The sequence below is a fragment of the Saccostrea cucullata genome, unplaced genomic scaffold, assembly GCF_032062105.1.
Source record: "Saccostrea cucullata isolate Sc308-1 unplaced genomic scaffold, CSIRO_AGI_Scuc_v1 ctg4500, whole genome shotgun sequence".
Taxonomy (NCBI): domain Eukaryota; kingdom Metazoa; phylum Mollusca; class Bivalvia; order Ostreida; family Ostreidae; genus Saccostrea; species Saccostrea cuccullata.
The window spans coordinates 26,105-45,298 of NW_026931033.1; the positions used below are offsets into that span (position 1 = coordinate 26,105).

The 19,194-nt window shown below is 34.3% G+C and overlaps 1 long non-coding RNA gene across 1 annotated transcript; it reads right to left on the minus strand.

Annotated features, from left to right (window-relative positions):
• Positions 1-5,293: 5,293 nt before the first annotated feature.
• LOC134231129 (uncharacterized) lies at positions 5,294-8,810 on the minus strand. Its single transcript, XR_009984508.1, has 3 exons — positions 8,685-8,810; positions 6,787-6,897; positions 5,294-5,390 (listed from the first exon to the last, which is right to left on the minus strand). It is a non-coding gene; the product is annotated as an uncharacterized LOC134231129 (long non-coding RNA).
• Positions 8,811-19,194: the final 10,384 nt, after the last annotated feature.

The window sequence follows — 19,194 nt, forward strand, 5'->3', positions numbered from 1 at the left end:
TATATTTAGTAAAACTCTCTTTGAACTGTTTGATAATGATGGATGAGGACTGACGTACCATTACAGGATTACAATAATCAGAGAACATGGTGCTCAAATCATTGAACATATGTGAAAAGCTTAACATTTTATGTGTTTTTTATCCAGCTATTACTAGATGTTAAAGAAATTGAAAGGAAGCTATGCACATATACCCAGAAAATATGGAAAGAAGGCTTACCAAAATAGAGAACAGATCTATTTAACATATTTAACAAAACATGAGCTCGGAGTCCAACTCTCAGACAAAATTTAATGACAGTTGGCCTTGCGCATATGAATTCTGTTCAGTCGCTATTTTTAGGTCACCTGAGTAACTCAGGTGACCTATTGCTATCCGTTTTCGTCCGTCGTCGTGCGTCATGTGTTAACATTTGAACATTTTCAGCTTCTTCTCTGAAACCACTGAACCAATTTCAACCAAATTTGGTATACAGCATCTATGGGTAAAGGGGAACAAAAATTGTGAATTTCATGGTCCGCGCCCCCCTGGGGCCTGAGGGGTGGGTCCAAAACTACTAGAATTATTATTGCAATCTTTAAAAATCTTCTTTACTCCTGGACATCAGGCAGGCAAACTGTTAGCATGATTGTAATAAGCAATGAGTCCTCTACCAAAATTGTGAATTTATGGCCCCAGGGTCAGGGGTTCCCGGGGCTCTATAGATTATATAGTGAAAATGCATTTATTCTTTGAAAATCTTTTCTGCTTCTGGGTATAAAATAAATAACTAAGCACATAGTTATGATGAGCAAGAGTACTTCTTCCAGATTTGTGAATTTTATGGCCCCAGGGTTACGGGTTCTGGTGTTAGGGCGGGACTCTATAGATTATATAGTGAAAATGCATTTATTCTTTGAAAATCTTCTTCTCTGCTTCTGGGTATTTAATAAACTAACTAAGTACGGAGTTATGATGAGCAAGAGTGCCTCTTCCAGATTTGTGAATTTTATGGCCCCAGGGTTACGGGTTCTGGTGTTAGGGCGGGGCTCTATAGATTATATAGTGAAAATGCATTTATTCTTTGAAAATCTTCTTCTCTTTCTCTGCTTCTGGGTATTAAATATACTTACTAAGTACAGTATGATGAGCAAGAGTGTCTCTTCCAGATTTGTGAATTTTATGGCCTCAGGGGTTCTGGTGTTAGGGCGGGGCTCTATAGATTATATAGTGAAAATGCATTTATTCTTTGAAAATCTTCTTCTCTGCTTCTGGGTATTAAATAAGCTAACTAAGTACATAGTTATGATAAGCAAGAGTGCTTCTTCTAGATTTGTGAATTTTATGGCCCCAGGGTTAGGGGTTCTGGTGTTAGGGCGGGGCTCTATAGATTATATAGTGAAAATACATTTATTATTTGAAAATCTTCTTCTCTGCTTCTTGGTATTAAATAAGCTAACATAGTACATAGTTATGATGAGCAAGAGTGCCTTATCCGAAATTGTGAAATTAATGGCCCCAGGTTCAGGGGTTCTAGTGTTAGGGCGGGGCTCTATATATTATATAGTGAAAATGCATTTATTCTTTGAAAATCTTCTTCTATGCTTCTGGGTATTAAATAAACTAACTTAGCACATAGTTATGATGAGCAAGAGTGCCTTTTCAAAAATTGTGAATTTTTTGCCAATGATCCAAGTATATATATTTATGATGAAGAAAGGTGCATCTAGCAAAGTGGTTATTTTATGCACCGAAAGGGGGGGGTGTACATAGTCTGAAAATAAATTAATGCAATAATAAATATGCAACTACTTAATGATAGAACTGTTTTTGAGAATTAAAAGAGAGTGTGCTCATATTATTTTTCTTCCCTGAAAGTACTCAATTATACCTGTTTACCTAAAAATTCAAGAACATTGCAATTTCATAAAGCCAGTTCTCCGACACCTGGGCGTTCAGGAGAAACTTTTTAATAGGGTATGAAAACATGAAGTCTCTACTTTATTTTAATGCTTCAAATGAATAATCGAGTGTTAATAAATCAATTGGTATATCTACAGGGCCATTTCATGCATAAAGTGAACCGACTTCTTTAATTGTTTGAAAGTTGTTACACAATACTCAGGTGACCTATAAGGCCAGTGGGCCTCTTGTTATTGAATATCACCTGTAGTCAAGCAATGTTACCATTGCTTCGCTAGTGATAATGCCTTCATCATTTATCGGATTATATTGCTTTTAACAAATGTATAGCATATAATCAAAATCAATTAACTTACATGAAAGTATAATATTGTAGAATTGTTAAAATTCAAGACTGTTTAGAGACTATAAAACTAAATGTCCAAGAAATAGAAACAATGATCAAGCGTAATGAAGGAGCTACAGATTAGGAGCTCGTTGAATATTGTGTAGAATATTAAAGAATTGCATGTTTTACTTAATCTTATAAGAATGGAGAGTGCTGGAGAGTTCATTTTAAGTGAATGTGTATCCTATACTGCTTGTACCTATTTTAGAGTGGATGTGTATCCTATACTGCTTGTATCTATTTTAGAGTGAATGTGTATCCTATATTGCTTGTATCTATTTTAGAGTGAATGTGTATTCTATACTGCTTGTATCTATTTTAGAGTGAATGTGTATCCTATACTGCTTGTATCTATTTTAGAGTGAATGTGTATCCTATACTGCTTGTATCTATTTTAGAGTGAATGTGTATCCTATACTGCTTGTACCTATTTTAGAGTGAATGTGTATCCAAATGTGTAGCCAAATTTTTAGCAAGCTTGAATCAACATTGATAGGCATGTATGCTTACTTACAGTGATTTTGAGATATGTTAATTCTTGATATGAAGATTTTTCCTATATCCTTTTATATATTTGGAATTTCAAAGCAATTTTTTGATCTTATCATGGCGTAATAGCAATTTAAAAATTCCCTTTATAAATAAAGCATCCCGCATAAGCTTTAGGCTTAAAAGTCAAAACCTTAAATATAACCTGCACTGGGTTTATGATTACATAGTGGGATAAATAGAGTAATAAATTAACTACTTGGTATATAAATAAATAATAAATTGCATACAAATACACACTTTTATCTCATACGTGTTGGTGATACAGGCTGTTGGATAAACTTATGCTTCATTAACGGAAAGATGCTTTATCAATAGCACTTCTCTTTTTGACACGATCCCTCACTTCAAGATTTTATGTTATTAAAACTTTTATTTGTGAAAATTATTGACCTAATAAAATGAATAATAAAGAGGGATAATATCGTTAAAAACAAAAGGCCCAGGGACCACAACGCTCACCTGAGCAATTTACTAGAAAAAAGTACATATCAGATCAAAACTAAAAGTTTACTGAGTTGGGGGGGGGGGTTAATATTTGGTTTGAACAAACTAGAATCTACACTCTCTGAAAATGATTCCACATAAATATCACTAAGCATGGATATGAAGTACTTGAAAAGAGGATTTTAAAAGGTTTCGTTATACATACCTATGTTAAACTTTGATCGGCCATTTTTGCCCCACCCTATCCCCGGGGGTCATGATTTGGACAAACTTGAATCTACTCTACCTGAGGTTAATTTCACATGAGTTTAATCTTTCCTGTCTCAATGGTTCTTGAGAAGAAGACTTTAAAGATTTTTCCTATTAACTCCTATGTAAAACTTTGATTGGCCATTTTGGCCCCACCCTAGCCCAGGGGGTCATGATTTGAACAAACTTGAATCTACATTACCTGAGGATGATTCCACCTGAGTTTCATCTTTTCTGGCCCAGTGGTTCTTGAGAGGAATATTTTTAAAGATTTTTCAAATATATTCCTATGTAAAACTTGGGTCGGCCATTTTGGCCCCGACCTTGCCCCAGGGGTCATGATTTGAACAAACTTGAATCTACATTACCTGAGGATGATTCCACATGAGTTTCATCTTTCCTGTCCTAGTGGTTCTTGAGAAGAAGATTTTTAAGGATTTTTCCTATATATTCCTATGTAAACTTTGATCGGCCATTTTGGCCCCACCTTAGCCCCAGGGGTCATGATTTAAACAAACTTGAATCTACACTACCTGAGGACGATTCCACATGAGTTTCATTTTTCCTGGCCCAATGGTTCTTGAGAAGAAGATTTTTTAAAAATGCCATTAATTTTTCTCTAATTCATAACTATCTCCCCTTGGAAAAGGGCGTGGCCCTTCATTTGAACAAACTTTAATCCCCTTGACCCAAAGATGCTTTGTTGCAAGTTTGGTTGAAATTGCCCCAGTGGTTCTTGAGAAGAAGATGAAAATGTGAAAAGTTTACAACGACGACGACGACAACAACGCCAACAATGACGACAACAGACAACGGACAAATTTTGATCAGAAAAGCTCACTTCAGCCTTTGGCTCAGGTGAGCTAACAAGAAAAAGACTAGTATATGTCAAAGAAATGATCCCATTCTAATGTCAAGAAACCCTGTATTGGCTACTTGAAGACATGCCTCACCCCCAGTTAAATCGCTTTCGGAGAAAGTGAAGCCTAGCAGTTAAGTTGTTGTTAAAAGATTCCTTCAACATCTTCAATAATGCTTTATTATAGTACGCTACGTATGCCTACCTAGTAATGTAGGTGTAACTTATCATGGATCAACATTGAATGAATCTATAAGTAACGTTAGACCTAGCCTAGCACGTTTTGTACTGCCACCGTTTAAAGAGTTAATTTTCACAATCTAATGATCCTTACAACTTCCAGTCAGACGTTCGTTTGGTGTAAAGCTCCAGCAATTGTCAAATAATGTTTTCAAAGATGCAAATAGCAAAAATTTTAAATTTTGAAAACGATCTACTTTCTTTCGAAGCCTGTCAACATCAACGGTGCTACATCCTCAAGTTATATGTCATCATTTTGAATTAGCAATCATTCATGTAGTTTTGCAGGGGGGGGGGGTCTCAAAGTTTTGTTAAAATGAAAGTCGTATGAGATAAATAAAACATCTATAATTGTGTGATTTGATATTGGCTTTATCCAACTCGTTGAAATGGTGTTTATTCGTTCGGCAAGCCTCGCAAATCTATACACTATTTCAACTCGTTGGATAAAGCCAATATCAAATTAGATAATAAAGATATCCTCAATATTAGTATAAATAATAAACAAGTGCATATTGTAAAATTGTAAACATTATAAATAAAACATAAATGAAATAAACACGTTAGTATGTTAATTAATTAGTGCTGAGCCAATACACCTCTATACAAGCCTCCCGGGTGTGAACTACCGATACAATCCCCGGCTACTAGTATCTCTCCATACTCACGTCCTTTGATAACAACCCGTCATCCAGAACTTCTGAACGAGCTTTCCCATTCCGCTCGTCTTTTAGTTTAAGGATGTACTGCATGGCCTACACAATGACATGTACTACAGAGTTATTTATAGAACAGAAATAAGTTTAATATCTACATTTACTTACACTCTTAGACAACCCCTCCTCCTCAAGAACTTCTGACTTGGCCTTCCCTCGGCGCTCGTCTTTCAGGGCAATCAAATACTGCATTGCCCAGTGATGTGGTGTGAACATATGATTGTCAATTGTTTACAGTTAAAAAAAAATTGGTTTTGTTATGTACATATGATCAGTGAGTTTTATATCCTTGAAGTATGAAAAACAAAAACTCTTATTCTCATTCAAAATAAAGAAACAAACTAAATACGCCATGTTGACTAAATATTTATAAAAACATAACACATATATTCTAAAAATAAACTTACTCATGCATCTCAAAAAGCCTCCTCTGTGCCCAGATGTAAAAATGATAAAGACTCTGTAACTGATATTTTATTGATACATGATTCAGTAATTTTCCAGCGACATTTTGAGAAAATTTCCTAAATCTTTGGATAAAACCTTGGAATTCCAAAAGTAGGTCACCGTGACCTACTTCTTTGTTAGCATACTCCTTCTTTGTTAGCATTTTCTCACAAAAAAGATTCATCAATTGACAATTGACGATTGTAAACCTTTCTTATCTGATATATTATGTTAGCCATAATATCAAAAGTAGGCCACAGTGTAAGGACAAAATTCTTCAGATATGACCAACGTGTCCACATTGCAAAAAAAATGACAAATATTTCACAAATGGCCATAGAATTATACTTCTTTGAGCTCAGAAGAGCTAAATACATAAACTCAAATAAATTAAATAAATTTTATCCATGTAAACCTAACAGTACACCTTGTATTTAAGTGTAAGGAAGGATATGGAAATAACGAACAGTATTCATTCTCAACGTCCATTAAACAATATACAAAATAAGAGGAGAGCAAACACAGACCTCCGAAACATCAGAGGCGGGATCAGGTGCAATGGAGGAGTGAGCATCCCCTGACGACCGGTCACACCCGCCGTGTGCTCGTTGTCATAATCAGTAAATAATCAGAAAAAATCCGTCGTCAATTCAGTGTATAAATAATGGACTAACAATTGGTATGAAAAACGTCCGTCAGCATTTCATTCAATAATAAATTGTATTTGCTGACAAGGTCATTGTATCGACCATAGAATTTACGAAATGATGACTTTAAACGAGACTGTTGATATTCTTGTTTCATCAACTTGCTTGTCAATAACAGGCGAGAAGAAAATTACAACGGACCAGACCAGCATTTGAACCCAGGCCCCTGAATCTCCAGTCAGGTGGTCTACTAGCGGAGCTATCTGGCAAAAAGCGTTCAAACCCATCTGACCCCAACATTAACATTCTAATGATACTCTGTCCGTTAATAATTAACAAACCTTCATTCTCTTGTCTTTGTTGCTGATTTTACCGTTCCACTGATAAATAGTCAAACCAAGATCCAGAATAAAAACATCTCCACTGTCCAAGCGACTTTCACATCGTGGAACCTAGGGACGAAATATTATATAGTTAAACCCAGAATAAGTAACATTTTCACTGCCCAAGCAACTCTCAGAGCGTGCAACCTAGGGACGATATATTAAATAGTCAAACCCAGATCCAGAATAAAAACATATTCACTGTCCAATGACTCGCAGACCGTGGAACCTAGGGACGAAATATTATTTAGTAACTCTTGCATATGAAACGTAAGAAAAAAGAAAGGCAACAAAACCACCCATTGCCAAGTTTGCCTACAACTAGACAAAATGAAAGATAAAATTGTATGAGTACTCGAAAAGGTAGTTGGACAGATAGACAGAGGAACAAATATAACCATTCTACACTTATCTCATGGGCTTCAATAACAAAAAAAACCCACAACAGATACATGTACTATACTTAAGTTCAATTTCTGTCATAATTTTGGTGTTGTCTGCTACTAAACTTTACATCTGTCTTGATTGCATGATTTTTTGAAAAGTGGTTTAGTCTCATATAACTGCACCAGTGTGTGCTAAAAATTGAATATGTACATGTATTAGCGCGGTAAGAAAAAAATGTTTGCAAAATATTACCGTTACTGTTTTGAGACTACATCTTTGGGTTTCCAGAAATGTTAATTAAATGCTACTATAAATGTTACGTTTTTTTAACTCACTGTCTTGTCTGTTTATGTATTGTATATTTCAAAATCCTTAAACTTTCCTTCAGATTAGTTATAATTAACGGAAGAGCCATTCCAACAACTTCAATGTGAGTGTGAATTGTGATTTTTTTAAAAATCAGTATATAAATATTGCACTTGCACAGCATTCAGTGTTTGTAAAATCAAAATAAGAATAACAACTTTTTGAATTCCCTATCCATCCAGTTGTTAATTAAATACAAAAGCTTTCCAAACATTTTATGTGCAAAATACACATGGAACATTATTTTGTATCTATATTTCTTTTAAATGAATAACATAATTTTGTGGATTTTTTTTACATGTAGAACATAATTATGTTTATTACACACTTAGTAATAAATACAGGTTTTGTGCATATGCGATATGCTATACATGCTATATCAGCCCCGCAAATCCATATTAGCAATGTAAGGCTGATATGGCTATTGTGACGTCAATATCAAACTCTTAGTAAATTAAACCACTAAAACAGTACTTGTGATCATACACAATTTTTGGTGGGTTCATATTCTCTTAATTTTAACTTTTTAAATATGAGGTTAATCTTAATTTACAAATAAATGCAATAGATTATTTTCAAATAAGGATCGAGTGCACTGAAATAGAAGTTGAAACAAACCCAAATCGTACGAGACAATAGACCATGTACATGTATGTAAGAAGTCCTTGCATGATTATTTACTTATTTTCTTCTCAGCTTAATGTATGCTGTATTTTATCACTAAGTATGTAATAAACATATTAATACAGACCCTTTTTCACATCACATCCGGTATCAGCCCTTGACCAATATCAGCCCTCAGGCCTTCGGCCCTCAGGCTGATATTGGTGTCTCGGGCTGATACAGGATGTGATATGGAAAAGGGTATTTATTATTCTCTATATACTGTATACAGGGTTATTTTCGCCCTGTGTTATTTTTGCCCTTTCAAACTGTAAAACAATTTGTCCCGTTTTAAATTCTTCCAGTATTAGTTTTGTTTAAGAAATTATACTGAATTATTTGAATTCGCCCCGTTTTAAATTCACACTAATGAGGTAACAGCGAAAGGGTAAAAAATAACACGGGGCGAATTTTATCCTGTATACAGTATTTCCTTTTACATGCTTGACCTCCACGTGTTTCCTGGTGCCACAGAAGTTAAACAGACGCGCTGTGTATTTCTCAGGGGTCACCTTGTTAAAGCCGGTCTCCGCTCCTCCCTCTAAAATTCTGTAATATCAAACTCTAGTGATTCAGGGAATTCTGTAATAGCAAATTCTGGTGATGTAGAGAATTCTGTAATATCAAACTCTAATGATATAGACAATTCTGTGATATCAAACTCTAATGATTTAGAGAGTTTCGTAAAATCAAACTCTAATGATTTAGAGAATTATGTAAAATCAAAGTCTAGTGAGTTAGGGAATTCTGTAATATCAAACTGTAGTGATGTAGAGAATTTTGTGATATCAAACTGTAGTGATGTAGAGAATTTTGTGATATCAAACTGTAGTGATGTAGAGAATTTTGTGATATCAAACTGTAGTGATGTAGAGAATTTTGTGATATCAAACTGTAGTGATGTAGAGAATTTTGTAATATCAAACTGTAGTGATGTAGAGAATTTTGTAATATCAAACTGTAGTGATGTAGAGAATTTTGTAATATCAAACTGTAGTGATGTAGAGAATTTTGTAATATCAAACTGTAGTGATGTAGAGAGTTTTGTGATATCAAACTCTAGTGATCAAGAGAATTCTGTAATTTCAAACTCTAATGATTTTGAAAATTCTGTAAGAGCAGCAATTAGATGACCAGTCCAATTTGTTACGCCTTAATTTTTTGACGTTTTTATGCTTAAACGACGCATGCAATAACGTCATAAATGGATATCATTTACAAAATCAGCCCGAATTCTGTGTGCAACGTCAATATATGAATTTTTTAGTTTATCTTATGGAATAAAAAAGTGAAGATTTATTCTGTATACAGTATTTCCTTTTAAATGCTTTAATTTTAATCTTAAAAAAAGGAAAATATGTAAAAATTCGACATGTGAGGCCAGGTGCCTAGGAGGAATGAATGTCTCTAACCGCGAGCTCTGAGCAGATTACTAGATTTTTTTCTGAATCAAATTCATTATGACGACTCAAAATTCTACGAAATTCCGATTTCTAAAGAGGTTGATGAAATCCCTATAGGTTCTACGAAATGCCGAGTCCAAACGACTTATTAGTGTGATGAGCCAGAGGAGCCAACCCTGCTCTCAACATTGATGGTACTCAGAGCAAGAGATGTAAAGACCATCAACAGGTTATACTGGAATATTAATTCATACTAATGCATTCTGAAATAAGAAAAGCGGAGAATTTTGAAATCCTACGTCATCTCATTTGTAATGCACTCTAGTTGTGAGTGGTGTCATGTAAGGTCAGAACTGTCTCCTGATCATGGAAAAATAATCGGATCTTTTTAATTTTGTGGAACTAATAAAAGCATCGTAAAAATGATAATTCTGAAACTCGAAAAATGTAAAGAAATTAAGCTTATTGCAGTAACATTTTTTTATTATTAAATGAGATGAAACACACTGTATGAAATGAAAAGATCAAGCATATTAAAACAGACCCATAGAAATGATTTGAAAATGAGGAGACTTTTCAGACAACTGACAGCCAAAATAAAACGGAAAAGTCGAAAATCCAGAACAGTAGAAAGAAGCATTGGCCTGTTTCCTAATTTTTGTCATTTTCTTTTAAAAACTTGTATTTCCCAATGTTCAACCCTATGATAGCAAATCGTGAAGAGGTTACCATGTAAATGTCAACGTATGTAATTAATCTATTACAAAGGACTCAACTCAGAAAAATGTGAAGAGAGTTTAGGTCACTATTTTGAGAAAACATGTTTTATCCCTTTTTTGAACGAACCTCGTATATATTTCATTGAACGTGTGCATTTAAAAGAGGAGTATTACAAAAGGCACATAATAAAAGGATCATCTACAATGAGGAAATGATGGAGTAATATTCAGGTAATTTGACATTTATTTTTTTGCATGCGATAAGAATTTGTAAAGCATGATGGTGGTAAAGAAGAGCATTAGAGAGTTGCATACAAAGAAGATAAAATATCTATTTTTTTTAATGTGTTAACGTGCTGCCTGTTTTTCATTGTAGAGCTCATTATTTCTGATTTAGTCTGGTAGTGATTGAAAGACCAACTTCAGTTTATGTTGCAGAAAACATCATTGTTGTTGAAGGCTAGCTTTTGTAGACCACAAATTTCAGTACTCGTTTCCTTCTGTATGTTGCATTAAATTCTAGTATGTAATTTAACCAAGACGAAAGCGATAATATTCTGATTGTTTGTTACATGTATACTGTACCCCAACTGAACGAAAAAAAAAAAACGTTAAGATCATTTGACTCTAAATAAAGTACTACGTTTTCTCACCACCTAAATATTTTTGTGAATTTTAAATTATAAAAAATCTCCGTCTTTTCTCCAGCCTGATCTAATGTAAGATACCATTACGTGCGTTTCAGAAACATGAAGATCAGACCTGTGACCGAGGTTGACTTTGTGGTATCGTGTGTCAGCAGTGACGCTCGGTGTTGTTCTAAAAACATATGACTGGGACCATTTCCCAACAGCCAACAAAACTTAGCTGACAATTCCTGTAATTGACACTATTTGTCACGGTTTTTGCCTGTAATTCAAGTTTATCTTGCGGAATAGTATTACTACGATGATCTGTTAGTTGAATGTATGCAAAGTTTTGTAAACATTTTAGTGTCATCTGCTTATAAGATCAACATTTATCGTCTCCTTGCCCATCATATTCCTGTCTATCCATCCGTCTGTACTCCTGTCTGTCTTTCACACCTTATATACCAGAATTGAGAACTGTAAAGCGCAAGAATCTGATATTTGTCTTATCCCTCGGTATGTATTGCTATGAAGAATAGATTTTAACAAAAAAGCTGTCTTGATGATCAATACGCAGGACTGAAGACGAGTTTGACGGATAGAAAAGGGATGCTAACGGCTCCGAGGCACCTGATCCAACCTCTAGAAGTTCCAGGTGTCCCTGTATTATGCTCTTTTCTTTTCTTTGTACTGTGTTTTGAGATAGTTACAATCACCACTTGAAGTATGTTTATCAAATGTTTATTAACTACTGGCATTTTTATATTGTTTGTGTGTGTACAAAGGCAGTTTATCCTGAAATAGAAGAAGAGTTTAATGAACTAGCTAAAAGTATAGAAAAAAGGTACAATAACAAAGATCGTGTGTAAATGAAGATGTGTATGTTGTTAATGATGACAACCTCTAAAATATCTTATTTCGAAAAATACCCCTTAACTCTAAAAAAAAAATTAAATACTTTTTATATGGGCGAATTGGGAAGATAGAGAACCTTTTTAAAAAGTTTTCTTCTATATCATTTTATTCAATATCAGAATTTGCCTTTTCTCTACCTTGTAAGAATACAAAGTCGGAGAGGGAGGTAAATAGCAGATTTTACTTTTCTCGAAGATTGAATTTTCTTATCTAAACTAGAGCAAAAGTCTGTACTCAGAATAAATGTAAGATAGTAAAAAATATAGCCAGGTGCATTACCTAGGACACTAAAAACAACTCTTACCACAAAATAACGATGGCATTAATTTTACGTTTACTTTAATATTTTTTTCTATATTGTATGCTTGTAACATGAGTTCAGTCAGTGAAGCGTGATGTCGGTTAATACACCTGAAAGAGTTAAATACCAGAGATTAAATTTTTCCATCCTTAAATGTGTAAACATGCTGCCTGCAATTTTTTTTTCGGACTCCAGCATTTTTTCTGATTTACACAAGGAGTGATTTAAAGACGACTCCAAGTTTCTGTTGAAGAAAAAGTATTGATGAAGGCTATAATCAAAAAGAGGTAAAGGTCAGTTCTTAAAGTTTACCATTTTATTTTTTCTTATGTTATTATGAGATTCTCTCTTTAAGTTAGAACTGCCGTATTTTACATTTTATCCTTCAACTACCCCTTGCATTGACCTAATAAAGGTAACCTAATAAACCAAAGCTTTATCCGGTCACTGCCCTAAGAAAGCCTCGTACATGTATTCCGGCTTCCTAAAAGCATTGTGATGTCATGTATATTGCAATGTTTACGACATGGTTTTATAGTTTCAACTACAGAGATGTCCCTAAATCTGTAGAAAATAGCTAGTTTTGGACGTTCAAATGGGCTCGGGTCGATAACATAAGAGGGCTTTGCAAGCCTCGCCCACTATCACGTTTTCTTACCTTCGCCCAAATATCGCTTATATTTCCAGACAGTAACCATGTATTTTATATGTATACTTGCAAATAATAAACCAGGACGGGGATAATATTCCGATTGCGACACGTTTATATTGAACACCGACTGAACAAAACAGGATATACATCAGGTTCATTTTACATTTTGACTCTTAATAACACCCTGTGTTTTCTTTCCCCATTACTCTTATTGTAAGTTTGGTACATTTGAACATCGATGATTTTAATTTAAATTTTCAATAAATTTTTATCTGTAGTTTTAGGTGTTCCAATAATATGAATAAAAATTGTTATTTTTATCAGTATTTTGAAAATATCAGATATCTCAAATGCTTATCCACTATTCTTGGAATTCGGTAAATGCGTTTCTGGTGATCAAACAACTTACCTTCTTGATACACTCGATTAGCCCAGCTGCCTTATTCAGGTCTTATGATATGGTTATTGTAAATTCTCAGCTATGTGCCCTCCGCAACTGTATGCCTTATACAGGTCTTACTACAATGTGTAAGACGACACACAGCTGATATCTATAGCAAACACCGTCTCCAAAGAGGTATCAAAATACTCTAGTACAGCGTGTTTTTCTTCTAAGCAGTCCCACTACATAGGCGATTTCATACTACTTGTATGATCGTAAAATTAATATTTTTTAGTGTTTAAGACTTTAAAAAAAACGTAGGTCTAACGTTTATTCGAAACTAAACAACAATCATACCCGTTCCACTATTGTATCGATTTGGCGTAGGAAAGATGATATAGGTTATAGAGAGAGGTGGCATACCACAGATAAAGGTTGGGGATGTGCAAAGAGGCAGAACTATTGTGGAGTGGCAGGATAAGAAGAAACTTAGTTACGGGAGACACACGTTGACCATAGTTAGTGGTTGTCCGATCAAGAAGAGATCCATTGTATTATAATTTTGTATCTATATATTTTATTTGGTCAACAAAAACCTGAGTTAACAGGTTAACGAACTTGAGTGTAACGCTTCGTAGATACATGACATATCACCGAACACCAAGCTCGGCCGCGTTGCACGTTACATTACTATCTGATTCCACAATATGACCCAATTTGTTTTGCCTGTGATTCACGGCTATCTTACAAGGTAGTTTTAATACAAGGTTCGATAAAAATATGTAAACTTTGTTTTATTTTTCATTTTATTCAAAATCATGATATGTATGAATTTGGATGAATTTTGCTACAACAAATAAATATTTTAAAAATTTTAAAAATAAAAAAAATATTTTGATTTATTTCAAAGTACTTTCTGATTTAAATTGCAGCAGCTGAACAAATCATTTTTTTTATGTAACTAAAGTTATTTTAAATTTTGTTTTGTCGTATCTCATTAAAATGGGGCATAATATTTAACTCCAAATAATTTCTTTCAACCATCCAAACAATAGATAATTTTCTTATTTTGTTAATAAAGGGAAAAAATACAACTGGGTTTATGACAGATAAGAGTTTTGCTGGTGCCAATGTGCCACTTTGGAGGAGACAGATTTAACCGATACAGTGTTAACTGTTTGGGCTATTCTATTTGTATGTTGTATTTCTTTACCTCATTTTTAACTAAGTATTTTTTTTTAACTTTAAAGGTTTAGTATTCCAAGGATCACAGAAAAGATATTAATATTCGATTGTAAACATGTACTTCTGAGATTATCAGATCGTATTTAATGGAAAAGGTGAAGATCCTCTGTATTGACCAGCCAGGTCCAACATTACTCTTCTGTATTGACCGGTCAAGACCACCATGACTTCTCTCTATTGAACGGTCAATTGCAAGGCCAACTTGGTCAATTATTTAGCCACTATATTCTATAATAGAACTAGCTTCCAGGTACAGTGTAATTGTAAAGATCGGGTAAAAACGATTAAATTGGTTATAGACAGTAAAAGGACGGCTTTTTAATTTTGCGAAGCTGGAGAAAGCAGTGTTAAATGACAATTTTGAAAGTTTGAAATTGGTAAACGGAGTATAATTCATAAAAAAAAAATCTGTAATGAATGAGCAAGATGCCACAGCCAACGTGAAATGACAAGCGAAAAAACCTAGTAAGCTGTTAAAATTTTTACACTAAAATCCTGTAAAAAACTTGTTCTATCTTTTTGATAAAAAAATAAATGTTGACTGTAAAGCGTTATTTGATTGGTTAACAAATCTGTCTATATCCTATAACATTTGTTGCCTAGCGTCTAAAAGTAGCAATCCGTCTGACGTTACATTTAAAATTTCTGCAATTTAAAGGCATTTTTGAAGGATGATTTGGTTTAATTTCAATATTTTGTAATGGAAATTAGATAATAAAGAATGAATATAATAGCTACCCTTTCTGGTATAACGTAGTATATACACAGCAGTTTACACTCTTTAAATGAACCATTAAAGAGTAAACTGCCATAATAGTAATAGTGGATATATCAAATTCATTCGTTAAAATGAACCACGTATATTTTTAATTTTGATACACAGAAAAAGTAAGGTAAAGGTGAGGGTTATCTTTCTGATCAAAATGTTTTTTAAACTTTTTTTTTAATGTACATAGAATACAATACATTGATTTGAATTTGTGCATTAAAAAACAGATGCAGTACTTAAGGTCTAGCATTAAAGCATATCATTTTCGATAAAAGAAAGACGGAGTCTAAATTAGGCGAATCTGATATCTATTCATTTTTGTTTGAATACAATATGAATTCTTTGAAGTATGGTGTCGATGGGAGGTAAAACTCTTGATAGAATTGGATACATGGAAAATCGAAATTCCATTTTTAAATGTGGTAACGTCCTGTCTGTAATTGTATCGTGGATCAGAATCATTTTCTGAATTTGACAAAGGGGTGAATGCAAAGCCCCCCCCCCCAAAAAAAAAGAAGTCTCTGTTAAAGGATATAATTGTCGCAAACTGACTTTGGAAGTGAGAAATTTAAAACGTTTGTTGTGTTTTTCTTCACTGAACTTTAAAAAAACTCATTGTAGATATGTTTTTGTTGTAAGAATCTTGTATTTATACCCGCACTTTCTAAAGAAAGTTCGGGTATATTGTTGTTACTCATGTCCGTCCATCTGTCCGTCCGTCCCTCTGTCACACTTTTCTTCCTTTAACTCCTCCTACATTTTACACAGAAGCTTAATCATCTTTTGGGAGATGGTTGGTGGTGTCATGTAGATGTTCAGTAAGGTTTCGGAATTTTGATTTTGCCCTGGGGGGTCAAATGGGGGTCGAAAAATGACGTTTTTTATGCAAAAAGTCACGTCTTCCCTGAACTCCTTCTACATTTTACACAGCAGCCTAATCACCTTTTGAGGGATGATTGGTAATGTCATTTAGATGGGCAGTAAGGATTCCGAATTTTGATTTTGCCCCAGGGGGTCAAATGGGGGTCGAAAAATGACGTTTTTTATGCAAAAAGCCCAATTTTTCCTGAACTCCTCTTACATTTTATTCAGCAGCCTAATTACCTTTTGGTAGATGGTTAGTGGTGTCATGTAGACGTGCATTTAGGTTTTAGATTTCTGATTTAGCCCCGGGGGGTCAAATGGGGGTCGAAAAATGATGCTTTATGCAAAAAGCCCCATTTTCCCTGAACTCTTCTACATTTTTCACAGTAGGCTTTTCAACTTCTGGGAGATAGTTGGTGGTGTCAGGTAGATGTGCAGTAAGGTTTCGGAATTTAGATTTTGCCCCGGAGGGTCAAATGGGGGTCGAAAAATGATGTTTTTATGCAAAAAGCCCCATCTTCCCTGAACTCCTTTTACATTTTATTCAGCAGCCTAATCATCTTTTGGGAGATGGTTGGTGGGGTCATGTAGATATGCAGTAAGGTTTCGGAATTTTGGTTTTGCCCTGGGGGTCAAATGGGGGTCGAAAAATGATGTTTTTTTTTATGCAAAAAGCCCCGTCTTCCCTGAACTTCTCCTACATTCTACACAGTAGCCTAATAATCTTTTGGAAGATGGTTGGTGGGGTCATGTAGATGTGCAGTGAGGTTAAGTAATTTTGATATTTCCCCTGAGGGTCAAATGGGGGTGGAAAAATGACTTTTTTTGCAAAAAGTCCTGTCTTCCCTGAAGTCCTCCCTAATGTTACTCAGAAGCCTAATAATCTTTTAGGCGAGTTAATTATTTTGAAAATTATGTAAAACATCTACGTCAAGGGGTAGAAAAGCATCGCATGCTGGGAAACACCTTGAATTCTTATGAGTCTGTACATGTCAAATGTGAGAGTCATATCTCATCTCAATCAAAAGTTATAAGCAAATGCAACAATTTTGAAAAGTAGGTTAGGCTTTAAGGTCAAGGTCACATACTAAAAGTCATGATTTATTTGGAAAGGTCTTATCACAGGTAATAATATACATGCAATATGATATGAATGCCCTTACTTTTCTCTTTCAAAATGATGAATTTATAACAATTTAATTTTTTGGCAAGTAGGTCAAACTTCTAGGTCACATGTAAAAAAAACCATGTCATTCTCACAGGTAAATACTAGTACATGTACATAAGTTTAATATGAATGCCTTGTCTCTTCTCGTTCAGTAGATATGACCGTGATGACCAAGGTTAAATTTACTGAGACAGATTGACAGTCTGACATACAAATGTACATATTTCTATATAGATTGGGTAAAATTGGCCCAGTGGTTCTAGAGAAGTAAAAAATGTAAAAAGTTTTCAGACAAACAAATGGACGACACGTCACGACAGACGTTATATGATAAGAAAACCAGAAAAGCTCAAATGAGTGTTTTGAAAGGGTTACAATATGGTTGCAGTATTTGAAAAGCTGTTTTTTTTTCATGCAGAGATATGCATGACCAACATATTCATGTTTTATATTTTCTTAAGTAATTTGTTTGTTTGTTGTAAATACATCTTCCCTCATATGGAGACACCACCAAATAATAATGAAGACAAGATGTGTTTTTGAAACACTGATGTCCCAGTATGGAAGCCTATGGCGAAGGTTGAAGTTTCTCAAATATATGTCAAACTAAAAGGTCAAGGTCAAAGGGTTCAAATTGTTGGTATCAGAAAAAGTTTTGTCACAAGGAATGTACATGTGAAATAGTAGTCCCTAGTACTTCCTGTTCAAAAGTTAATTTCCAAGGTTAATTTTTTTAAGTGGTTCAAATCTATGGTCAAGGTCAAACATATTTGAACCTGTTGACAGTTCACAATGAATACACATGTTAAGCATGAAAGCCCTTTCACCTTTGATCAAAATTTAGGTCAAGTTTTAAGTTTGGTATTTTTCTTGTAAAAATATGTATCCTAGGTCAAGCGATCAGAGGTAAAAATTAATGGTACCCAAAAAAAAGGTCTTAATTGTCACAAGAAATAAACCTATAAAATGTGGAATTTTTTAGCCATTTGTATAGCCCATCCCACTTAAAACTTATGGGGCAAGGTTATAATTTCTGCAGACAAATAGACAGACATAATATAAACACAAGAAACAAAATATGTAGAATTAGTCAAATGGAAAAAAATATTTAATTGGAATCACAAAATAGACTGTTATTTCAGGGACAGGGAGTGGGTAGGGAGATTGGAACCCCCCCCCCCCCTCCTGAAATCTGCTTTGTTATTTTAACAAGACTTACTATATACTGAAGCAAAAATGGACATCCTCCCCCTAACTTAGAAAACATTGACCCCACTATCATTGTTTTCATTTTGTTTATTTGTTTATTTGTTTTCAGTTTTTTTCTCCTGTTTGTCAGGAAATTCTTATCTGGAATTTTTTGACCGAACCCCCCTCCCTACTCCCGAAAAAAAATTCTGGATCCGCACCATTATTGGCCGTAACTGAATGTCACATCGACAACGGGAGATAACTTCACAATATGAAATTCGTCTAGTGTGGCATGCAATGATCTTTGACCCTTTTTGAACTTTAACCTAATCGTTTGGGTTTGTTTATTTTACCCCCCACTATACTTAAGGTATTCAATCCGAACCAGAAATATATTTTCAGATAATATTATACTCTACGTTTTCCTCTGTCTTAATATATTTGTACGTTAAGCACAGTTAAAATTGTCAATCCCCAATTTTCGTTCGTCCGCTCTAATGTAAAATAATTGTTGCGTGCCTTTAAGACGGCCTACGTTGAATTTGTAGTATCGGGTGTCACTAATGACTAGGGTTTTTTTTTTGATATATGAATGGGATCCTTTTCTTCACTGCCGACAAACTTACACAATAGCGAGTGATGATTCTTCCTATGACACTTAGTCATTGGTTTTGCCTGTACTATAAGGCTATTTTGTATGCTCCTTTAAGAG